This window comes from Globicephala melas, chromosome 1 (genome assembly GCF_963455315.2).
Source record: "Globicephala melas chromosome 1, mGloMel1.2, whole genome shotgun sequence".
NCBI lineage: Eukaryota > Metazoa > Chordata > Mammalia > Artiodactyla > Delphinidae > Globicephala > Globicephala melas.
Genome location: NC_083314.1, coordinates 60085726 through 60111416, shown reverse-complemented (window position 1 = coordinate 60111416; position 25691 = coordinate 60085726).

Below are 25691 nucleotides of genomic sequence, written 5' to 3'. Positions count from 1 at the left end.
GTGTCCTTCCTTGTCTCTTGTAACATTCTTTATTTTAAAGCCTATTTTATCTGATATGAGTTTTGCTACTCTAGCTTTCTTTTGATTTCTATTTGCATGGAATATCTTTTTCCATCCCCTGACTTTCAGTCTGTGTGTGTCCCTGGACTGAAGTGGGTCTCTTGTAGACAGCATATACATGGGTCTTGTTTTTGTATCCATTCAGCAAGCCTGTGTCTTTTGGTTGGAGCATTTAATCCATTCACATTTAAGGTGATTATTGATATGTATGTCCCTGTTACCATTTTCTTAATTGTTTTGGGTTTGCTTTTGTAGGTCCTTTTCTCTCTTGTGTTTCCCACTTAGAGAAGTCCCTTTAGCATTTGTTGTAGAGCTGGTTTGGTGATGCTGAATTCTCTTCATTTTTGCTTGTGTGTAAAGCTTTTTATTTCTCCATCAAATCTGAATGAGATTCTTGCCAGGTAGAGTAATCTTGATTGTAGGTTCTTCCCTTTCATCACTTTAAATATGTCATGCCACTCCCTTCTGGCTTGTAGAAATCAGCTGTTAACCTTATGGGAGTTCCCTTGTATGTTATTTGTCATTTTTCCCTTGCTGCTTTCAGTAATTTTTCTTTGTCTTTAATTTTGCCAATTTGATTACTATGTGTCTCAGCATGTTTCTCCTTGGGTTTATCCTGTATCGGACTCTCTGTGCTTCGTGGATTTGGGTGGCTATTTCCTTTGCCATGTTAGGGAAGTTTTTGACTATAATCTCTTCAAATATTTTCTCGGGTCCTTTCTCTCTCTCTCCTCCCTCTGGAACCCCTATAATGCAAATGTTGTTACGTTTAATGTTGTCCCAGTGGTATCTTAGGCTCTCTTCATTTCTTTTCATTCTTTTTTCTTTATTCTGTTCTGCAGCAGTGAATTCCACCCTTCTATCTTCCTGGTCATTTATACATTCTTCTGCCTCAGTTATTCTGCTATTGATTCCTTCTAGTGTATTGTTCATTTCAGTTATTGTATTGTTCATCTCTGTTTGTTCTTTAATTCTTCTAGGTATTTGTTCTGTAATTCTTCTAGGTCTTGTTAAATATTTCTTGCATCTTCTCGATCTTTACCTCCATTCTTTTTCTGAGGTCCTGAATCATCTTCATTGTCATTATTCTGAATTCTTTTTCTGGAAGGTTGCCTATCTCCTCTTCATTTAGTTGTTTTTCTTGGGTTTTATATTGTTCCTTCATCTCGTGCATAGCCCTCTGCCTTTTCATCTTGTCTTTCTTTCTGTGAATGTGGTTTTCGTTCCACAGGCTGCAAGATTGTAGTTCTTCTTGCTTCTGCTGTCTGCCCTCTGGTGGATGAGGCTATCTAAGAGGCTTGTGCACGTTTCATGATGGGAGGGACTGGTGGTGGGTAGAGCTGGCTGTTGCTCTGGTGGGCAGAGCTCAGTAAAACTTTAATCTGCTTCTCTGCTGATGGGTGGGACTGTGTTTCCTCCCTGTTGGCTGTTTGGCCTGAGGCGACCCAGCACTGGAACCTATCCAGGCTCTTTAGTGGGGATAATGGTGGACTGCAGGAGTACTCATGCCAAGGAGTAATTCCCAGAACTTCTGCTGCCAGTGTCCTTGTCCTCAAGGTTAGTCTCAGCCACCCCCTGCCTCTGCAGGAGACCCTCCAACAGTAGCAGGTAGGTCTGGTTCAGTCTCCTATGGGGTCACTGCTCCTTCCCCTGGGTCCTGATGTGCACACTACTTTGTGTATGCCCTCCAAGAGTGGAGTCTCTGTTTCCCCCAGTCCTGTCAAAGTCCTGCCATCAAATCCTGCTAACCTTCAAAGTCTGATTCTCTAGGAATTCCTCATCCCATTGCCAGAGCCCCAGGTTGGGAAGCCTGACGTGGGGCTCAGAACCTTCACTCCAGTGGGTTGACTTCTATGGTATAAGTGTTCTCCAGTTTGTGAGTCACCCACCCAGCAGTTATGGGATTTGATTTTATTGTGATTGTGCCCCTCCTACCATCTCATTGTGGCTTCTCCTTTGTCTTTGTATGTGGGGTATTTTTTTTTTGGTGAGTTCCAATGTCTTCCTGTCAATGATTGTTCAGCAGTTAGTTTTGATTCTGATGCTCTCACAAGAGGGAATGAGAGCACATGCTTCTACTCTGTCATCTTGGACCAATCCTCTCTATGTATATTCTTTATTAACTCAAGAAGCAACAAGATTGTGCTGTGCAGTGTATCTAATAACTACCATTAATTTCAAGGTGGTGATGGGCATGCACAAAATTTTCATATAATTCTTCAGCAATTGTAATGTGGTGTGGTGTTTAGTGGTGACTTAGGGTTTGTTACCTATAATCATAATGGAACAAAATGATAAATCTTAGTTAGAAGTTAGCAAAAATAATGGTGTAATTTTTTTCCATTCAAGTTCATGGACCCAAGGTTACGAGTCCTTGTCTAGATGTGTGGGAGAGGCATTCTCACACTCCAATGTACTTGAGAGGAGTCTGGAGTCTGGGATATGCTTCTGAACCTTAGATACTAAAATAGAGATGTGTTCGTAATCCACAATCTATAAAATATATATGCAATATTTTTAAGAGAGAAAAAGAATACTCGGACAGGAATCAAAAAAAAATGATACAAATGAACCTATTTACAAAACAGAAATAGAGTCATAAATGTAGAAAACAAACTCATGTTTACCAGGGTGGAAAGGGGAGGAATGGGATAAAATTGGAGATTGGGATTGACATATACCCCCTACTATATATAAAATAGATAACTAATAAGGACCTACTGTATAGCACAGGGAACTCTTCTCAATACTCTGTAATGACCTATATGGGAAAAGAATCTAAAAAAGAGTGGATATATGTATATGTGTAACTGATTCACTTTGCTGTACAGCACAAACTGACACAACGTTGTAAATCAACTATATTCCAATAAAAATTAAAAACAAAACAAAATAAATTTAATGATAAGGATGAGGCTAAACCTATTATCAATAAGATAAAATTGAATAAATTAAAAAAAAAGAATACTCAGACATAGTAAATGCAATTTGTACAATTTCTCTAATGTGAGAAAGTACAATTTATCTAATGTGAGAAAATGTCAAAAGATTGAATAAAGGCCATTTTTTTGACGCCAACATTGTTTGGGGTAAGTTAGACATGGGAGGACGACCCCCTTCGTTGAAAGACTGGAGAAGAGTACCTCTTTATGTATCTTCCCTTTTTGAGGAGAGAGGAAATTAGCCCCCATCCTTGTTGTCTGGAGTAATCATGGTTAAGATCTGCCCAAAAAAAGTTGTGGAGGGGAGTAAAATATCTTAACATATTCCTTATTCTCCTTTCTGAAAGGGCTTACCACATTTGATGTACACATTAATCCTGACCTCCATCCCAGCCCTGGAAATGTGTGAACACTGTGGGAATCCTTAAAATAAAGGACAGAAAATTCAATTTCTCTCATATGGTCTGAATAATATGCTTGAAATCTCAGTTGCTTTGAAAATGGAAAATTGCTTGAATATTTAAACATGCATTTGTTCTTGGGAAACAAAATGTTCAGCTCTAGTGGTTGCCACAGCAACTGCCTAGACTAAAAATACAAATTCCACCATAAGAAGAAAAAGTATGTACCGAGGGGGAAAGGGGAGAGAAAAATGGGAAATCTCCCAAAAGAAGATCATTGGCAGATCAACTCGTAAAGACAAGGGAGGAAGTTGGTCTTTGGCAAACATTTTCCTGTGGGGCAATGTGCTCGGTAGAAACCTACATCTCCCCAACCCCAACCAAAGCACTCCTTATCCTCTCTCCTACCTCCTTATAACACCCTCTCTTATAAAAATCGCATCCACACTGACTGTGGGCAGCCCACCACTCTGAGGACCATACTGGTTAACATTACATACACAGCTGGGAGGGGGTGGAGTTCCTGCTAGGCTATCACAAAAGCTAACCCGCTTCTGCCTCTGGTTTGGTCTGGTCTTCACTGTTTCTCCTTCTAAACGGAGATTGAATGAGTGGTTTGCCCTCCCACCCAGTCAAGATGGCTTTTTCACTGTCTCACATAGACATCTGAGCTGCTCCTGCCTTTAAGCTTTTGTTCGTCTTGTCCCTTCACTTGGAAATAACGTGCCTCTCCCTTCAGTCTATTTAATTCCTCATCTATATCCCACTTGTTTTAAATGACACCTCCTTCCTGCAACTTCCTGCAGCTATGCTTGCTCTCACTGGTCCCTTCTTTCTCTGAAATGCTGTTTCAAGAAGAGCTGGCACCACACACTTTTGTGTGTGTGTGTGTATTTATTTTGTCTAGATTTCAGGCTCTGGGGAACAGGATCTTGTAGTAAACTTCTTTTCTATTCCCAGTGGTGCCCAGCACGTTGCCCAAAGCACACTTGTTGACAAAATCTGCTCCACCACTGTGGGAGAGGAAGGATAAGGCTGAATTATGGGGCAGCATTTGCCTCTGTGGAAATCTGCAGTTCAGGGCATTGGGATGCACCTATCATCACAATCTCAAGCGTGACTTGAGATTAAATACAGTCCCCAGGCTGGCTGTATGTGACTCTACATGAGACCTCCAAGCCAATAGCAAAACCCCTCAAACCTGCACAACTTCACTGACTATACTCCACTCCTGCTTTTGTCTAAGGTGTAGCATAGTGGAAAGAAAACTGGTTTAATAATAAAATCATATTCTAAGTACATTGTGGATTTTAGATCATGATTCTACAGTGTAGTAGAAAGACTAAAGGTTTGGAACCAGAAGAGTAGGTTTCAAGTCCCAGCCTCACCCTGACTCCCCACGGACAATGGAAAAACACCTGGATATCTCCTTCCTCATTTGGACAAAGGTGTTATATTGTTATCCTCTTCCTATGGTTACTGTGAGGGTCAAAAAAGATGAGGAATATGTTAAAGTGCTTTAAAACATACAGCCTGTTGTGCAAATCATAGGTATCACTATGAGTTAATGCCCTACAACAAGAAAAAGCCAAAATGCATTCTTCCTAATCTCCCAAACTTATTTATATTCCTATTTCCTTTCGGTTCAGGTTCAATTTACAAATTCTCTTAACTTCTGTTAATTTTTTTTTAATTGGGGTATAGTTGTGTTACAATGTTGTGTTAGTTTCTACTGTACAGCAAAGTAAAGTAGAGTTCCCTGTGCTATACAGCAGGTTCTTATTAGCTATTTTATACATATTAGAGTACATGTGTCAATCCCAATCTCCCAATTCATCCCACCCCGCACCCCCAACTCCTGTTAAATTAACTGGGCTAATTTGCGTGGTTCATTTTGTCACAGGTGTTATTCTAGGTAGCCATGGGTCATTTCTTTGCAATTCAACATTTACCCTTCAAATAATAATATATAATAATATAGTGATTTTTTTTTATTTTCATAGCATCTCTCCATGTATAAAGCACCCTTACATTCACACCCGGTGAAGAAAAGCTGCACCATTCACTGACAAACAGCAATTCCCACCTTTCATCTGCTTTTCTGGTTAAGGAGAGTAATACTCCAGGGAGGCTGGAGCTAGACCAGAAAGCAATAGAATATGGAGGGAATAACCTATGAAGACAAGGACAAATGTGAAGCATATCATTCAGTAGCCCCTCCTCCCTTCACCCCTCTTCCTGCCTTTGCAGTTGAAACCAAGGAATGTGTTTGCAGACTGCAGGATGAGACTGCATCCAAAAGGCTGCCCCAGAATAGAGTGTCATCATCCCTGCTGAGCCCAGATGCATATTATACACATGATGTTTGCACTTCTCAGTGATGAGAGCTCCCACCTAACACTGAGAAGGCCTCTGAGAGATCATCCAATACACACTCTATGGCCCATAATGCAAAACACAATGCCTGGAGGAAAAACATTATGCCCTGGGATTCAGCAGCTTCTTGGGGCTACTTGGCACTCTGGTTGCAAACCTCTTTCATCTAGAAGATTCTTTAACTCCTCCAGACCACAGTGGACTTGTGTGTAGAGGCTTTTGTCCATATTATCCCTTGAGAAAAGGGAAACCACCATGTTTAGCATGCTTGCTCTTTTTGTACCTATAGAATATGCAAAATTATGTTTAATCAGCAGTCTGAAGAATTCACTTAAAACATCCTACACAAATGGCCTAAAATAGTCCAGGTTCTGCCTCCAAGAGTCTAATTCCCACCTAGATCTTGAGGAGAATTTGAATTAACATTTCTTTATGTTAATTCTCATAATGCCCTAGGGATATTTGATGACTCAGAAATAAGCCTGCTAAGTTCAGGTACGGTAAAAATTGTATTTTCTCATTTATTTTTTTAATGATTTGATAACTATTGAGGGCTACTGTGATCCAAAATTCAATCTAGAGAATTGTTGGTAGGGCTGGGAAGTAGGTCATAATGTCAGAAATTAGCAGTTGAGAGGGACAATTAGTCTGTATTTTTGTGGGGAAGACTTTGTATTCTGGAGGTACACAAGGGAGGATGGGAGGGAGATGCAAGAGGGAGGAGATATGGGGATATATGTATATGTATAGCTGATTCACTTTGTTATAAAGCAGAAACTAACACACCATTGTAAAGCAATTATACTCCAATAAAGATGTTAAAAAAAATAAAATTAATTTTAAAAAATGGATTTGAAACTTTTCTTTGCCATTTACTATCTGTGTAATTTTGAGCAAATCATATAACTTCTCTGAACTCAATGTCCTCATCTGTAAAATGGGGATAATTATAGTACCTCATAGGCTTGTTATGGAAGGTTAAAGAACATAATGTGTATAAAGCACTCAGCTCAGTGCCTGGTGCAAAGGAAGGACTCAATAAATGTTGAGAAAGGATATATATCATTGGAGTCTAGTTATTTTTATTTTATTTAACTTATTCTACAAATATTTGTTTATAGTATGGCAGTTACTGGTTTAAGGACTTGGCATTAAAGGATGAGTAATCTCTGGTTCTAGCTTCTAAGTAGCATGATATCAACTGTGCTCAGTAAGGAGGCTATTACCTAAAAAGGCAACTGCAATATTGAGAAAGAAGAGCTACAGTGGAGGCCAGTGAAGGTTATTATTGGTACAGTCCAGGCTGGAGCCACAAAGAAGTTTCCTGGAAGAATTGGTAAGATAAGATTTTGAAGAATGGTGGGGGGTTATCTGGATAAAGATGTGTGTGGGGGTAGAAGTAAGGGAAGGTTATTCTAGACAAAGAGAATAGTGGTGAGCCTCGGCCGCCGGTTCCCCCTCTTTCTTCCTCACCACCCAGGACCCTCCATGAGGCACCTCTGCTTTCTGCTCCTGGCCTCCTGCATCCTCTTCACTCAGTTTGCCTCAGGCTATGTCCAGGCCAGACAGAAAATCTCTTAATGCTCCCAGAATGGGGCCCAGTATAAATTTTATTGCACGATACACTGGACACCCGCCAGTTCCTGTTTCAGTGGAAGAAAGAAATGCTGCAAGGGCCAATGAAGGCCCGGAGGACAGGAACCCAGAGAATGAAATAGAGCAACTACTTTAACTCTGTGAGTTCTATTGTATAATTTCCTGAAAATAAAGAAATGACCTGGTGCTATAAAAAAAAAAAAGAGAAAAGCAAAGACATAGAGTTATGAAAGTTTGTGGAGAGAGATTAAAATACTTACCTCATTATGATCCAGGGGAAAGATAGATTCAGGAGGGAGAAGGAAATGAGGATGTGAATGTAGGTAGATTTAGGTCAGGGAGGCCTTATGGACTGGGACAGAGAGACTGTGCTTTATCTTAATATGTATTTGAAAGATTTGGAAGGTAAGAACATGGTTAAATTTGCATTTTAGGTAGATTATCTGTGTAAAAACTGGAGAATCACTCAAAGGGACAAGACTTGAAAGCCACTTCAGTGTAATACTGAAAGCACTCTTTTAAGAACCACTTCAGAAACCAAGCAGGATAAACACATACACACACAGACACACAGAGGGAGAGAGGACAGAGGCATATCATATTAAAACTCTTGAAAAATGGAAATTAAGCAAAAGTCTTCAAAGCAGTGAAGAATAAAGACAATAATTTTTAAGAAGCAGCAAAACAGTTGACTTCTCAACAAAAATAATGGGTGCCACATTTAAAGCATTGAAAAAAATAACTGCTAATCTAGGATCTTATGCCCAGTGAATACACCCTTTTAAAATGAAGATGAAATGAAAAACATATGGATTCAGCTCCTGCCTCCCCTCCAGGTCTCAGATTATTTATGGCCAGGATATATGCATGAAAATATATACTAAATATCAATAATTTCTTTGGGATAAAGAAATATGGTCCCAGATAGTGTGGAAATGCATAAAGGAATTAAGAGGTATACAAAAGGGAAATATATGGGTGAACATAATAAATATTGACTATATCAAACAAAAAATATCATGTCTTATAGAACTTTAAAAATATATATAAAACAATGACATCAATAACAAAGGAGGAAAGGTTAAAAATTGTTAACATGTTCTAAGGTCTTTGAATTCTCAGGGAAGTAACAAAACTACAAATTTACATTAGTCATAGGTGTATATTGTAATCTCTGTGGTAATCACCAAAATAATAGTTTAAAAAAATGTATAACTAGCAACATTAGGAGAGAAAGTTGGAAGTAATAAAAATGCTTGATTAATCTAAAAGAAAGAAAAAAATGAAAGAATAAGAAAGCACAGAACAAGTAATTAAACATAGAAAATGCATACTAAGATGAAAGATTTTACCTTACATTCCCAAATGGACATAGATTTTTTTATTGAAGTATAATTCACATACATTAGCTTCAGAGGTACAACATAATGACTTGATATTTGTATATATAGCAAAATGATCATCACAATAAGTCTATTTAACATCAGTCACCATATGTAGTTACAAATTTTTTTCTTATGATGAGAAATTTTAAGATTTACTGCCTTAGCAATTTTCAAATATGCAATACAGTATTATTAATTATAGTTACCATGCTGTACCTTTCATCCCCCTGACTTATTTATTTTATAACTGGAATTTTGTACCTTTTCACCCCTTTCCCCCATTACACAAGCTCACCAAAAAACTGAGACCTAATCATTGGACTATATAATACTCCCCTGCCACAACATACCACTACATTACAAAAGGCCTATTTACATCAGTTCCTTTTAACAAGTACACAATGCCCACCTTTCAACAAAAGAATACAAGTCATACTAAAAGCAAAAGCACAGTTTGAAGAAACTGAATAAACAACAGAACCAGTGTCAGATATAGCAGGAATATTGGAATTATCAGACCAGAAAAATTTTAAAACTAACATTAGCATGCTAAGAGCTTTTTTTTGTTTGTTTTTTGTTGTTTGTTTTTTTGCAGTACGCGGGCCTCTCACCATTGTGGCCTCTCCCGCCGCGGAGCACAGGCTCCAGACGTGCAGACTCAGCAGCCTTGGCTCACGGGCCCAGCCGCTCTGCGGCATGTGGGATCTTCCTGGACCGGGGCACGAACCCCTGTCCCCTGCATCGGCAGGTGCACTCTCAACCACTGCGCCACCAGGGAAGCTCATGCTAAGAGCTTTAATGAAAAAAGTAGACAACATGCAAAAATGGATAGATAATGTAAGCAAAGAGATGGACATTCCACGAAACAATAAAAAAAAAAAAGAAATGCTAGAGATAAAAAAAACACTGTAACGGAAATGAAGAATACCTTTGATGGGCTCATTAGTAGACTGGCCATAGCTGAGGAAAAAAATCACTGAGCTTGAGGATATGATGATAGAAACTTCCCAAAACTGGAGAGCAAAGAAAATTTTAATACTGAAAAATAGAACAAGATATCCAAGAACTGTGGAACAACTATAAAAGGTATAATATATATGTAATGGGAATACCCAATGGAGAAGAAAGAAAGAAAAAATAGAAGGAATATTTGAAAGAATAATGACAGAGAATTTCCCCCAAATTAATGTTGAACACCAAATCACAGATACAGAAAGTTTAGAGAATATCAAGCAAGGTAAATATCAAAAAAGAAAAAACTCCACCTTGACACCATATCATAGTCAAACTTCAAAATATCAGAGATAAAGAAAAACATCCTGAAAGAAGCCAGAAGAAAAGAACACCTTACATATAGAGGAACAAAGAAAAAACAAAAATACATCTGATTTCTGCTCAGAAACCATGCAAGCAAGAAAGAGTGCAGTGAAAATTTAAAGTATTGAGAGAAAACAAAACATCAACCTAGAATTCTGTACCCTGTGACATTATCCTTCAAAAGTAAAGGAGAAATAAAGACTTTCTCAAATAAACAAAAATTGAGGGTATTTGTTGCCAGTAGATTTGCCTTTCAAGAAATGTTAAAGAAGTTCTTCAGAGAGTAAGAAAATGAAATAGGTCAGAAACTTGGATTGACATAAAGAAAGAGCGAACATTGGAGAACAGGTAAGTGAAGGTTATATTAAACTTAAAAAAAACTTTTATGTTTCTTATTCTTAATTGATCTAACAGATAACAGTTTGTTCAAAATAATAACAACAATGTATTCAATTATGTATACTTATATGTAAGTTAAAAGAATGGCAGTAATGATGCAGGTATGGGAGGGAGGAATTAGAAATATGTTGTTATTATAAGATGCTTGTACTATCTGTGAAATGGTATGTTGTCATATGATTTGTGGACTTGGATTTGTTATAAATGTATATTGCAAACTCTAGGACAACCACTAAAAACAGTATAAAAAGAACTATATGCTAAGAAATGAGAGAAAATGGAATCATATAAAATGCTGAATTAAAACCACAAAAGGAAAATAAAAGTGCAAAAGACAGAAATAGAAACAACGAACAAGGGCAACAGATAGAAAACACTAACAATTATGACAGGTATTAATCCAACTGTATCAATAACCACTTTACACCTCAATCGTCTAAATACACAAATTAAATGACAGAGATTGTCAGAGATCAAAAAACAGACCCAACTCTATATTGTCTACAAGAAATCCAATTTAAATATTAAAACGCATATAGGTTAAAAGTAAATGGATGAAGAATGATATACCATGGTAACATTAAACAAAAGAAAGCAGGAGTAGCTATATTAATTTCAGACAGAGAAAACATCAGAGCAAGAAAAATTGTCAGGGATAAAGAGGGGCATTTCATAACAATAAGAGAGTCAATACTCCTAGAAGACATAACAATCTTTAATGTGTGTGCACTGAGCAACAGAGTGTCAAAATACATGAGGCAAAAACTGATAGAGCTGTAAGAAAATATGGATAAGTCCCCTGTCATTGTTGGAGACTTTAACGCCCCTCTGTCAGAAATGGACGTATCCAGCAGGCAGATAATCAGTAAGGGACTTAGTTGAACTCAACAGCACCATCAATGAACTGGATATAATTGACATCTTTAGACTACTTTATCAAACAACAGCAGATTACACATTCTTTTCAAGATCATATGGAACGTTCATAAACATAGACCATATAGTGGCTCATAAAACATAACTTAATGAATTTGAAATAATAGAAATCATACAAAGTCTTCTCTCAGAGAACAGTGAAATTAAACTGGAAATCAATGAGAGACAGCTGGAAAATCCCCAAATACCTGGACATTAAGCAAAACATGTCTAAATAATACATGGGTCAAAAAAAAACTTCAGGAAAAATTTAAAATATTTTGAACTAAATTAAAACAAACACATAACATCACAATTTGTGGGATGCAACATAAACAATGCTTAGAGGGAAATTTATAGCATTGGATGCATATATTAGAAAAGAAGAAAGATCTAAAATCAATCATCTAAGCTTCCACCCTAGGAAGCTAGAAAAAGAAGAGCAATTTAAATCTAAAGTAAGCAGAAGAAAATAAATAATAAAAATTAGACCAGAAATCAATAAAGTCAAAACCAGGAAATTAATAAAGAAAAACAACAAAACCAAAAGCTATTTCTCTGGAGAGATCAATAAAATCTATGCGCCTCTAGCCGGGTTAACTACGAAAAAAAAAAGAGAGAAGACACAAGTTACTAATATCAGAAATGAAAAAGGGGACATACTACAGATCCCAGAGAAATTCAAAGGATAATGAAGGAATAATATGAACACTTCTATGCCAACAAATTTAATAACCTAGATGAAATGAAGCAACTCCTTGACACCATCTGCCAAAACTCACACAAGGAGAAATAGACAATCTGAATAATCTTGAAGATGAACAAAGCTGGAACACTTAACAACCAAAAATTGAGGCATATTACAAAGGCATTTATAATTTGTACAGTTTATTGTGAGTATGATATTAATTTTTAAAGTTTTAAAGTAGGGATCAGGAGGAATGAGGAATAAGAAAAGATAACGGGCTTTAGCAATTAGTATGTCAATAGTTATCTTCAAATGAACCATTTTCAGGAGGGGGAGATTGACATATTAACTTGTGGTAAAATATACAAAGTAGTTTTTTGGGAAAAAAATGGTGAGAAAGGAAAAGAGGAAGACAGAATAATTTTCTAAGGGGCAGTAAAATTAGGATAAGGATTTGATTTTCTAGAACAGAGGATACTAAATTATAATTTTAGGTAGAGTCGCTCAGAAATGAACAGGCAGAATAGAAAATGAAAAATCGGTTAAGACTTGGCTTGACAGAGATAAAAGGAAATGAGATTAAATATACCAGCTTAAGAAAGAAGGGGAATTCTTCATCCTCCGAGATAACAGAAAGGAGCAGAGAGAGGTAAGATATAGAGACATTTTGAAATCAAGAGCAAGTTGAGACTCTCATATTAGATGGCCTGAAAAAAATTGATTAGACGCGTAGTAGGGTACACAATAGTTTCTCAGTTAGCATGTATTGAATGAATGAATCATTTAAATTACTTATACGTGAATAAAAGTCATCTACAGTGAATAAGGGGACAGTGGTACGTGAAGAAGTATAAACACAAGAAAACTACAAATTTTAGGTATGCAGCAGAGTGTCGACTGGAGGTAAATGAAAGAATTGCTGAGTATCTGGGGGCCTAGCTGTAGGTGGAGGGTAGGAATATTTAGAGAAAACAGCCTGTGCGCTATTTTACTTTATTTTGCAACACTCACCAGCTTAGGAACAGAAATGGAGGACACATAGAGTGATGCTGTTTAACCAGATGTGGAGATGCTTAAGGTAGAAAACAGGTAGAAGGAATCTGGGTGCGGGTTTTTGAAATCAGAAGAAGACGGCTGACATAAGTAAGCATTGAGTCCTTAGTAGGATGGCAAGTGAAGAGAGAACAAGAGAGAAAGGTTAGGAGAGGCAGAGAGAGAAAAAGTCAGAGAGAGACACCCGGGGCCTGAAGATTCTGATGAAGGCAAAGACCAGGGAGTGTTTGCAAAGAAGGAGTTAGATAGGATGATAACGAATTATTGTCAAAGAGGGGGATTTCAGAGTTTGAAGTCTTGGAGGTGGGGTGGAAAAGATTAATCCATACGCACAGCCATGGTGTGACTGCTCTTTGTGTGGCAAGAACACTGACGGAGAATAAGTCAAAGAGGAGACCGATCATGCTAAAGTCACCGTGGAAAGACAGAGGCGTTGTAAGACGCACAAGATTAGAAGGATTCAGAGACAGCAAGTCGTCTGAAGGAGACAGTACAGAGAATGGTCCCGTGATGTGCATTACCAAGGGACCCACAGGGAGGGGAGATTTGAGTCTGGTGATATTTAGGCATGAGGAGTATTGGGTCAGGAGTGAAAGTACAGGGATTGGGGAGGCATGGGGGTTGCCGAGAGAGAAGTTTATTTCTGGCACGGTATGGCAGTACTGTCTTGTGATCACTAAAATCCACACTTTTCCTCCTGGGCATACACTAGACCACATCTCCCAGCCTGCCTTGCAGTTAAATAAGGACATTTGACTGAGTCCCGGCCAAAAGAATGTGATGGGAATAACGCACACCATTTCCAAAAATGTCCCACATGATCCTCCACTTCTTCCCCTCTTTCATTTGATGGCTCAAATCAGAGGATTCTGCTCTAGGGCCCTAGGAAAGGGGTTGACAAACTTTATTAAAGGGCAAGATAGTAAATATTTTAGGCTTTGATGGCCAAGAACCAAAATCAAGGATATTATGCATGCATTTTTAAAACTATTTAAACTATAATCATTTAAACAGGAAAGAAATAATTTTTAGCTAATGGGCTGTACAAAAACAGATAACAGGCTGATCTAGCCCACGGGCTATCATTTGCTGCTCCCTGCCAAGGTGATCTTGGAGATTCAAGATGGGAGGAGCCTGGGTCTCTCTGAATGACTGAGTGGACAAGAGCTTCTCTACCCACTGCTGACTGGACTTTACATAGGTGGGAAGTAAACTGTTATGCTGATCCCCTAAAACTTAGGTGTTGTTCATTATAGCAGTTAGTCAATCCTGACTGATAAAGAGATTGGGAGAAATTTAGAAGAGTAAAGTATGCACTGAAATAAGGTTTAATGTTTGCTTTATGCCAGGCACTGTACTAAGTGCTTTACATGCATTATCACATTTCATTTATACAAAAATTAGAGGTAGTTACTAGTAGCATCTGCATTTTACTGAAGAAGAAAATAGAGTGAATAAGTGAATTGTTCAAGTCATAAGGCTAAAAAGTGGTGAACTTGGACTCAAACCTAAGCTGCTCTGGCTCTGAAGCTTGTTCTCTTTAACATTCATGCTATACTGCCCCCCAGAAATGCAGGAAATTGTGCTGTGTAGGGCTGAATTTTGTTTATTTAATTATTTATCCAATCCTTCATAATTCATGACTTGTCTAGATCCAAGAATGACGTAAGTAAGTTTTTGTTATTTAGCAGAATGTAAACAAACGGACCCAAAGTTCTAATTAGAGAACTAATATATGGTTGTAAGCCCTGGGTAAAATGCCTCCCAGAATCTAGTTATTGCTAAAGTAAATACAAGAGATCTTTGAGCAGTAAAATTCCATGCAACAGAGTCCTGTAAACCTCTCTCAGATCCTTCTTTCTCTCATTCTTCCCACCAGTATAACAAATTTGGTCATCTGGTTTCAAAACCCAAAGCAATATGTTCTCAGGTGAGTGAGGGGCTACTAAACATTGCCATGCTATCCCTTGAGGACCTTATAGGTGACAGATCATTAGTATAAGGACTGCAAAAATACAAATGTGCACTTGCCTTGCATTTAAACACTGGGGCAAATGGCTCCATGCGCATCAATAGCACCTGAGGTGATCACTGTATTATCAGGGAAGGTATAATAATTGATGTTCATAATGAAACGTGATCGTCTAGAAAATTTTAAAACATTTATAACTATTCTGGTGTTAGAAAAGTATGTATTTTATGAAATATTCCATCAAATATTATCAATTTAAAACTAGGATTGTGCTTTTACAAAGATACTAATTGCCTGAAAAAATCATGTATAGGATACTTTTCACTCCTCCAAATGTGAAGAAGACAAGAGATTATCAGGGAGAATAGATATTTACTTGCTGGCCAACTCTGAAACTAAAATTTGATGAGTTGTCTTTATTGTCCAAGGGATATGACAAACAGGTAGAATTTAGGAGGTGCTATATACAAAACAAAGCCTATACTCTTGCATTTTTTAAATGTAGTATATAAATTTCCCAGTCCAACAATCCTGATTATTCACTTTCCCAGAATAAATTTGGTCGTCAGCTATCCAGACACCTTGGATAAATGTAGTCTTTGGAAAATTGCGGTAAGAAATTATTTTTCAGGCTTGCATACACTAGATAATTGGTATATATGGAACCAACAAAGGATGAAAAACGTGAACGTGTCCTCACATAAAATGGTATTTCAGATTCCTCTGTTATGCTCAAATCCCTAGAACATATGTACCATATATCAGCTGCCACACTGTCCCTTGGTTCATAGTTACAATCCTAATGGGGAAGAGAAAGAATGGCCTAGTGGGTTTGCTTTAAACAGAGTTGTTTTTTTTCTGTTTTTGTTTGTTTGTTTGTTTTTTGTTGTTTTTTTTGCGGTACACGGGCCTCTCACTGTTGTGGCCTCTCCCGTTGCGGAGCACAGGCTCCAGATGTGCAGGCTCAGCGGCCATGGCTCACGGGCCCAGCCGCTCCACGGCACGTGGGATCTTCCCGGACCGGGGCACGAACCCGTGTCCCCTGCATCGGCAGGCGGACTCTCAACCACTGCGCCACCAGGGAAGCCCTAAACAGAGTTTTTAAAAGCTGGAATTATTTAAAACACAACACTAACAACATTTATGGTAAAGAATACCTCTGAGTAGTATAAAGAGTCAAGGTAGTATAAATAAAAGCAACCAAGAGAAAATCCTGGGTAACTTTTTTCAACCAACATTAGACAAGTCACTGCTCCTCTTCAAGCCTCAATGTCCTCCTCTATAAAAGGAATGGATTTGATATGAAAACCTCTCTGGTCCCTTCCAGCTCTGACGTGCTAAAAGTTGTCTATTGCTTCTTAAATGTCACTATTAGTCTTGATAACTCAGGAAGATGTACTCCTTCCTAAAAATTGTGAGTTCTAAAATAAGTCCAATATCTATTTTTTGATTTATTTGTGTGTCTTGGATTTCCACTCAGTTTCTATCAATCGAATCATTAAATCTTGGTAGTCTAAGAAAGCTTAAATATTATCCAGTTTCTATTTATTGAGATGAGTAGCTGAGGGTTTAGGAATTTGCTCAGGTTCACACCTAATGGCATAGTCAGGAGTAGAACCCAGGCTTCCTGATTCTCATTCCTTCACAGAACGTTCTCCAGTCTATGACACTGCCACCTTACAATATATTTGAGACAATGTCTACATTAAAATTACAGGAAACGTCAAAAGTCTACAAGCTTCTGGAGTCAGTATTAGAAACAGGGGAGCCAATTTATTTATGAAGAAGTAGAAGTTCTTTGAAAAAAATTAATAAAACATTGTTTAAAAGGTTAAGTGTCTGCAGGGATAAGGATCTGGTCTCCTTTGCCTATACAGAACTCAATGAAAACTGAGTCTTATGTGTAAATGTATTTTTGTTGAAGTTTTTCCATTGAGATTGAGGAAGGGCAAACTGATTTAGATAAAATGAGAACCGACCTCAGCTGACCCACAACTCTTGCCCAAGGCACAAAACAAAGCCCCAATCAAACTCCAGTCTCAGTTCAGAGAAAGGGCAGCAAAGGGGAGGGCAAGTGAGGATGGTGACTGAGAAATAAAAACATTTGTCCGATTCTCCTCTTCCTGACCAGAATTCGTGCTGCCAAATTGTCATAAGGAAGGCTGTTTATACAGACATCCCAGCCCAGCTAAAATAAAAGTAGAAGTCAACACATCAGATTTTTTTACTTTGTTCCCGAAGAATAATTTAGTGAAGCTTCTGAATTTCTGGCTTCTTAGATAAACAGATTTGTCCTACGTCAAGAAGGTGTGTCTTGAGTGGAAAAGGTCTGTGCCTCCTTCCCAGGGAGGCAGGGCTTGAAAAAGTTATTTCGTATTCAAATGTACCAAAGATAAAATGCAGAAGTCACACAAAGCCAAGGCCAGCCATTGTGTGGACCATGGTGTAGACAGGCCTCTTAGGTCTGCTAAGATGGACACTGGAAGTAGATCAGCATCTATAAGACCATAGTGAGAACACAAACTTGATCCCAAGAACTAGGGACAAATCCTCATGCTCCCTAGTTCCTCACAGAAGCTCAAGAAACATGAAGATTAATCCATGATGGTGAATCTGTAAAAGGCTTTGAAGAATTTTTTTTTATATTTTAAATTGTTGCCATGAAACTCTTAGGCTCTGTCGCAATCCTTACCTAGTGACAGCAGCAGGGATTGAAGACTGGGTTGAATGGATCGATGTTTTGATTTAATGTGTCATATGCTGTATTTCATATGGAATTCAGGTTACCATTTGAAGGGCAAAAATAAATGATTTGGGCCGAGCGTGTTTAGGGGCAGCAGTCATCACACATTGACTTTAGTTAATCCATTTAAAATGCAATTTGCATTACCCCAAGGTGCATACTGAACTGAAAGTGTAGCCCCAGCCAGGGTGAAGAAAAACAGAAACTACGTCATGGAGACATTCAGTTCTCCCTTCCCACTGTGATGGCTGCTCTTCGTGGGTATGATTTGCATCTTGGGAGAGGAAAAGTAAACATCAAAAGGTCTGGCATAGGGAGAAAAGGAAATAGGTACTGCAGACATTGGGAATAGCTGTATTCCCCACTGGCCTCCATCCCATTACCTGCACAAACAATTGAGTTTGTTATACAATAATAATATCAATGGCTAATTTTATTATAATTAGTTGATTAAACATTTACAGTGAGTACAGTACTTACAGAAAGTCACAGAGAAAAGTTAATTCGGTTATAAATACATGTTGAGCACTGATTTTGTTCCAGGAATTGTACAGGTTAAAGGTTGAGTAAGATTTGGTGCTGCTGTGGAGAAGTTTATGGTCTGCTGACCCCAGGAGAGACAAATGGTAGTGAGGCCTGAACCTTGAGGACAGCAGACTCTCTTTCTGCAGAAACATGGAATCCACAGAGAAGGCTGAAATTCACCCTGTGAACTTCACCCCTAGAGCTTCGCAGGGGAAAGGGAACTAGAGGAACAGGCAATATTTAAAGGGCGCCTTCTAAGTTCCAGGCAGGAATTGGGCAAGTGAAGTGGGAAGAAGGACTAACCTTTTTTGAGTTCTCTGTATTCACTGTCTCATTTAATCATTATAACAAACCTCAGAGGTAGTTATGGTTATGTCAATTTTACTGCATCTTAAAGGGTTCAAATTTTTTTTGTAAGTCCTCACAGCTCATTTTAATATATTAAGCAACATTTATTGTCTCTAGCAGCACTAAGGTGTTACGTATATAGACTCAGCCCCTTTAAGTAAATACCACTATAGGACCCATTTTGCAGAAAAGAAAGCTGAGGCATGGGGATGGGGGTTGAGTTAAGTGCTTTCCTAAGGTTACACAGCTGGTAGATAGGATATCTGGAATTGGAATCTAGATATAGTCTGGCTCCCAGCCCCATAACCAGTCATTGTAAGCCTGAGATGCCAATCTTAGATCAGAATCTGCTGATTCCAAAACCTATTCTTTTCTACACAGCACATTTGTGTCTCTGCAAAAGATATACTTAATTAATTATAGCAATTTCAGTTTAAAATGAAAAATAACTTTTTAACAAAAGAGGGAATGTACTGTAAACAGTGAGCCCCCCCGCCATGGAATGTGTTGAGGCAGAGGCTAGATAACCAAATACACAGTGGAAGGAAGCTAAGCATTATAACAGGGGGTTGGGAGATTAAGCTAAATGATTCTAAAATTATTTGAAATCCACGAGTCCACAATAGAATAACATAAGTGGGCCTTAATGAGTCAGAATTTCAATTATTTTTCCAAGTGATTTTCCATCAACCAACTTGGAATCTTTGTAATTTAGGGTGTAAGATAACACCCTAAAACAATGTGAAAATTCTTTCTGAAACACTTACAAATAGTACTTATTTCTATAACAAGTTTCATATCAGGACTGGGCTCATGGGAAAACAAGAGACCTCTGTTCTGAACTTGAAAGCTTCTACCTCTTTCCCTCACCCACTAAGCTCTCGTGTCTGAATGTGATCGTCACTACTACTTCCTACCCACTGGCCATGTCCTTGATCCTTCTTCCTAATAGAATTCTTATTTTGTTCAAGGGTCAACAAAGCTATAAGAGGCTAAATCTTCAGTGGTTTAAGTCAAATATGGTAACTCCATTGCTCTTGGAAAGTTATTAGTTTAAGCGCAGGCATGTGACACAATTTTGGCTAAAGAGATGTCAAGGGAAATCTGTTGGTGAGGATCTGGGAAGGTTTTTCTCACATCTGAAAAGGAATACAAGTTTAGTAGTTTCATTTTCTGCCTCTGGATGTTGTTGCCTACAATAAAAGAGCCATCTGTTATCACCAGGGGAGCCAGCCTAAAAGATCAAACCAAATTTATGTAAATGACAGAGTAGAAAGATGGATGGATACTGGTTCCTCAATGACATCACTGAACTTTTGAATTAACCAGCTTTGAAACTCTTCTATTTCTGGATTTTGCTTTAAGAGAGAGAATAAATACATTGTTGTTTACTTGTTTATGCCATTTGTCTTTTTTTTTTAACTTGGAGCTGAAAGCATCCTAAATGATAAATTAAACTAACACATTTTTTCATAAGGTTTAAAGCATCACATCTCTATGAATCCCATCATTGAATCCCATCATAGAATTATTTCTCTGAGAAGACTATGAAATAAAAAATTAATAACAGTAAAAAATGATTAAAGATGATAAAATCATCATCATCATCATCATCATCATTATTAAGCATCAGGAAAAGCATAGGTTTTGAAATAAAATAGATCTAAGTTTAAAATCCAGCTTTTCATCTTGCCACCTTGGTGATCTTGGAAAAAAATATTTAACCTCTCTGATAGTGACACTTCTTATTTTAAAGGGAAGTGATATAACAGTATTTTGCAAAGGTGCTGTATGAAATGTGATGGTATACATAAAGCACTTGAAACCAATAATTGGTAGTTCTGTCTACTGGCCTCAATTTCCTCACCTATAAAATTGGTATAATAAAACAGCTCATATAGTATATGTGAAGGATCAGGAGACAATGAATGTACATAATCAACGCTTTATACACAACTAGAGTAATCTTTGGGGGATGGAGAATGGAATGATCAAATTGACCAGGGAATGAATTGAGGGCATTGCTATCTGTTGAGGGATTTGGGAGACACAATGGAGCTTTAAATGGTAGGAGAGGTACACCACAGGAGGGGCAGAGGGTCCCCAAAACATTTACCTTCTTCAGTGTTTGACCAGGGGCTAGCTCTCCTTAGAACTAGAAAACAGGAAGTAAAATTCATGTTATAGACCCCTAGAGCTATCAAAACTAATAGTCCAGGTAGACTATCAAAAGAGCATTTCTTAAGTAGATCTTTGGTTCTCCTCTCTGTCAGTCTCTCTCCTTCTCTCTCTCCCTCTGCCTGTCTCTCTTTCTCTGTCTCTCTCACATTAAATGCCTCCTCCACTCTGTGCTCTTAGACAATCGGAGACTTTTAAGAGTTCTGAAGAGCTTCTTCAAAGGTATACCACTAAAAAAATAAATAAATAAATAAAGTTGACTAACTTAACTTTGACCTCAAACCAGATCCAATCAGGCTTTTCTCCAAAGAATGCTGGCATTTGTGATCCTACTGCACTGGTCAGGAAGTACACTGGCCTAGGCATCCTAGTTTCAGCTTAAGCTGTTGATTTGCAGTGGCTCTGAGCAATCCACTTTGATTACCACTGTCATCATCTCCTTGCTTACAGAACAAGAGAGATTGCATTAAGTCCCTTCTCTGAGGTCAGAATCACCCCTTGTCCCTCCTTGTGACCTTTTGATCACATTAGTCTTTTTAATCTCTCTCTATAACAATGTAAATCTCTCTGTTTGGCTACCACACTGTATAAACATCTCCCTGTGCATAGTTCTGCCACACCTGGATGACCTAGCAGGTCACATAAATAATTTCCTCTTCATCTTTAGTATACAGTTAAACTACGTTTCTTGGCCACCCTGCAGAGCGGAAGTCATATGAGTTCTGATCACTGTAATGTATACAAATTGATATAACACTCTAGGAGTGACCATAAAAACAATTCTCCACCCTCCCTGTCTCTTTCCTCATTTGTTGGTGGAGCTGAAAGATCCAGGGGCAGACTCGGAGGTCCTGGAAGGTGGTGGAGCCTCGTGATAGAAGCAGTCAGTCCCAGCTCTCTACCTCTGCCCAGCTCTACCTCATCGCCCAGCTCTGCCACCTCTCACTGGATTACAATGTAAGAAAGGAATAAACTTTTGTGTTGTTAAACCACTGAAATTAGGGGGTAATCTGGTATATCATTTAACTCACTCTGACTGCACAACCCAGCTATAAAAACTCTTTAGACACCAAGTATATCTTAGCTTCCTTTAAGAAATAAGGCAGGGGTGTGGAGTCAAGATGGTGGTGTGGGAAGACACAGAGTTAGCGTCTCCCCACAACTAGGGCACCTGCCGGCTGCTGGTGGAGGACTCTGACACCCAAGGAGACAGGAGGAACCCCAAAGTGAACCAGTAGGTCATAGAAGGACTGAGGGGGGAGGAGATGTGGAGGCCAGACAGGATCGGGGACCCTGAGGCTGGGGAGATCAGGAGATGCAGGCGGGAGAAGCCCTCCAGGAGGAGCTGGAAAGGAGCAGAGGGCGATTGCCTGGCCCACTTAGGCCTGGGGAGACTGCTGAGCTCCCAGGCCAATCCCCTGCCCTCCAAAGCCCCCCTCCAGGCCACGTACGTCCTTGGGGGCATAGGAGGGAGACCAGGGAGATCAGGAGAGGCAGGTGGGAGGGGCCCTCCATGACCAGAGGAGCAGGAGAGGAGAGGAGGGCTTGCCTCAGCCACTCAAGCCCAGGAAGCCTACTGGGCTCCCAGGTGAGGTACCCTGCCCTCTGAGACCAGGGTTGAGGGGCACGCCTGGGTCCCTCTGTTCCATGAGCCTAAGCACCACCTCCACAGCACCCAGGGCCTTTTCCAGTCCTGTGGGTCCTAAGCATTAATCCCGTCCACCACCCAAACCTCACCCTTGCGTAGGCCCCACCCTCCACAGCCAAGGCCTTTACCCACCCCCCCGCCTTTTTTTTTCCTTTTCCGTCCTCCTCTTTTTACTGTTGTGGTACTGATGTACCTTCCAGTTGTTGATTCATCTATATTTTTATTTTTATATTCTTCCTAACATATCTGTTAGTTTCCTAGTCTAATTTTATTTTTTACATTGTTATTGCTTTTTTTTTTTTTTTTGCCACCCCACTCAGCTTGCGGGATCTTGGTTCATGAACCTGGGATCGGGCCAAAGCTCCTGCGGTGGGACCTCTGAGTCCCAACCACTGGCCTAACAGAGAACCTCATACACCAGGGAATAGTCATTGGAGTGAGGTCTCACAGAGTTCCTCAGCTCAGCACCAAAACTCAGCTCTACTCAATAGCCTACAAACTCCAGTGTTGGAAGCCTCAGTTCAAACAACCAGTAAGATAGGAACACAATCCCACTCATTAAAAAAAAAAAAAAAATGAGACTGCAAAAAATATGTCACAGATGAAGGAGAAAGGTAAAAACCTACAAGACCAAATAAATGAAGAGGAGGAAGGAGGAGCCTCAAGATGATGAAAGAGTAAGACATGGAGATCACCTTCCTCCCCACAGTTACATCAGAAATACATCTACACGTGGAACAACTCCTACAGAGCACCTACTGAACGCTGGCAGAAGACCTCAGACCTCCCAAAAGGCAAGAAACCCCCCACGTACCTGGGTAAGGCAAAAGAAAAAAGAATAAACAGAGACAAAAGGATAGGGACGGGAACTGCATCAGTGGGAGGGAGCTGTGAGGGAAGAAACGTTTCCACACACTAGGAAGCCCCTTCACGGGCGGAGACTGGGGGTGGCGGAGGGGGAAAGCTTCGGAGCCGCGGAGGAGAGCACAGCAACAGGGGTGCGGAGAGCAAGGCGGAGAGATTCCCGCACAGAGGATCAGTGCCGACCAGCACTCACCAGTCCGAGAGGCTTGTCTGCTCACCCGCCGGGGTGGGCGGGAGCTGGGAGCTGAGCTCGGGCTTTGGAGCTCGGATCCCAGGGAGAGGACTGGGGTTGGCGGCGTGAACACAGCCTGAAGGCGACTAGTGTGCCACAGCCAGCCAGGAGGGGGTCCGGGAAAAAGTCTGGACCTGCCGAAGAGGCAAGAGACTTTCTCTTGCCTCTTTGTTTCCTGGTGCGCGAGGAGAGGGGATTAAGAGTGTCGCTTAAAGGAGTTCCAGAGACTGGCGCGAGCCGTGGCTAAAAGCGCGGACCCCAGAGACGGGCATGAGATGTTAAGGCTGCTGCTGCCGCCACCAGAAGCCTGTGTGCAAGCACAGGTCACTATCCACACCTCCCCTCATGGGGGCCTGTGCAGCCCACTACTGCCAGGGTCCCATGATCCAGGGGCAACTTCCCCAGGAAAACACATAGCACACCTCAGGATGTTGCAATGTCACGCCAGCCTCAGCAGCCACAGGCTCGCCCTGCATCCATACCCCTCCCTCCCCCCAGCCTGAGCGAGCCAGAACCCCCGAATAAGCTGCTTCTTTAACCTCGTCCTGTCTGAGCAAAGAACAGACACCCTCAGGCGTCCTACATGCAGAAGCGAGGCCAAATCCAGAGCTGAACCCCGGGAGCTGTGCGAACAAAGAAGAGAAAGGGAAATCTCTCCCAGCAGCTTAAGGAGCAGCGGATTAAATCTCCACAATCAATTTGATGTACCCTGCATCTGTGGAATACCTGAATAGACAGCGAATCATCCCAAATTGAGGAGGTGGATTTTGGGAGCAACGATATATATTTTTTTCCCCTTTTTCTCTTTTTGTGAGTGTTTATGTGTATGCTTCTGTGTGTGATTTTGTCTGTATAGCTTTGCTTTTACCATTTGTCCTAGGGTTCTGTCTGTCCTTTTTTTTTCATTACTTAAAAAAATTTTTTTCTTAATAATTATTTTTTATTTTAATAACTTTATTTTTATTTATTTTACTTTATTTTATTTTATCTTCTTCTTTCTTTTTTCCTCCCTTTTATTCTGAGCCGTGTGGAGTACAGGCTCTTGGTGCTCCAGCCAGGCGTCAGGGCTATGCCACTGAGGTGGGAGAGCCAAGTTCAGGACACTGGTCCACAACAGAACTCCCAGCTCCACCTGATATCAAACGGTGAAAATCTCCCAGAGACCTCCATCTCAATGGCAAGACCCAGCTCCACTCAATGACCAGCAAGCTACACTCCTGGACACCCTAGGCCAAACAACTAGCAAGACAGGAACACAACCTCACCCATTAGCACAGAGGCTGCCTAAAATCACGATAAGGCCACAGACACCCCAAAGCACACCACCAGACGTAGACGTGCCCACCAGAAAGACAAGATCCAGCCTCATCCACCAGAACACAGGCACTACTCCCCTCCACCAGGAAGCCTACACAACCCACTGAACCAACCTTAGCCACTGGGGACAGACACCAAAAACAAAGGAAACTACGAATGCGCAGCCTGTGAAAAAGAGACCCCAAACACAGTAAGTTAAGCAAAATGAGAAGACAGAAAAACACACAGCAGATGAAGGAGCAAGGGAACAACCCACCAGAACTAACAAATGAACAGGAAATAGGCAGTCTACCTGAAAAAGAATTCAGAATAATGATAGTAAATATGATTCAAACTCTTGGAAATAGAATGGAGAAAATACAAGAAACGTTCAACAAGGACCTAGAAGAACCAAAGAGCAAACAAACGGTGAAGAACAACACAATAAATGGAATTAAAAATTCTCTAGAAGGAATCGATCACAGAATAACTGAGGCAGAAAAACGGATAAGTGACCTGGAAGACAAAATAGTGGAAATAACTACTGCAGAGCAGAATAAAGAAAAAGAATGAAAAGAATTGAGGACAGTCTCAGAGATCTCTGGGAAAACATTAAATGCACCAATATTCGAATTGTAGGGGTCCCAGAAGAAGAAGCAAAATAGAAAGGGACTGAGAAAATATTTGAAGAGATTATAGTTGAAAACTTCCCTAATATGGGAAAGGAAATAGTTAATCAAGTCCAGGAAGCAC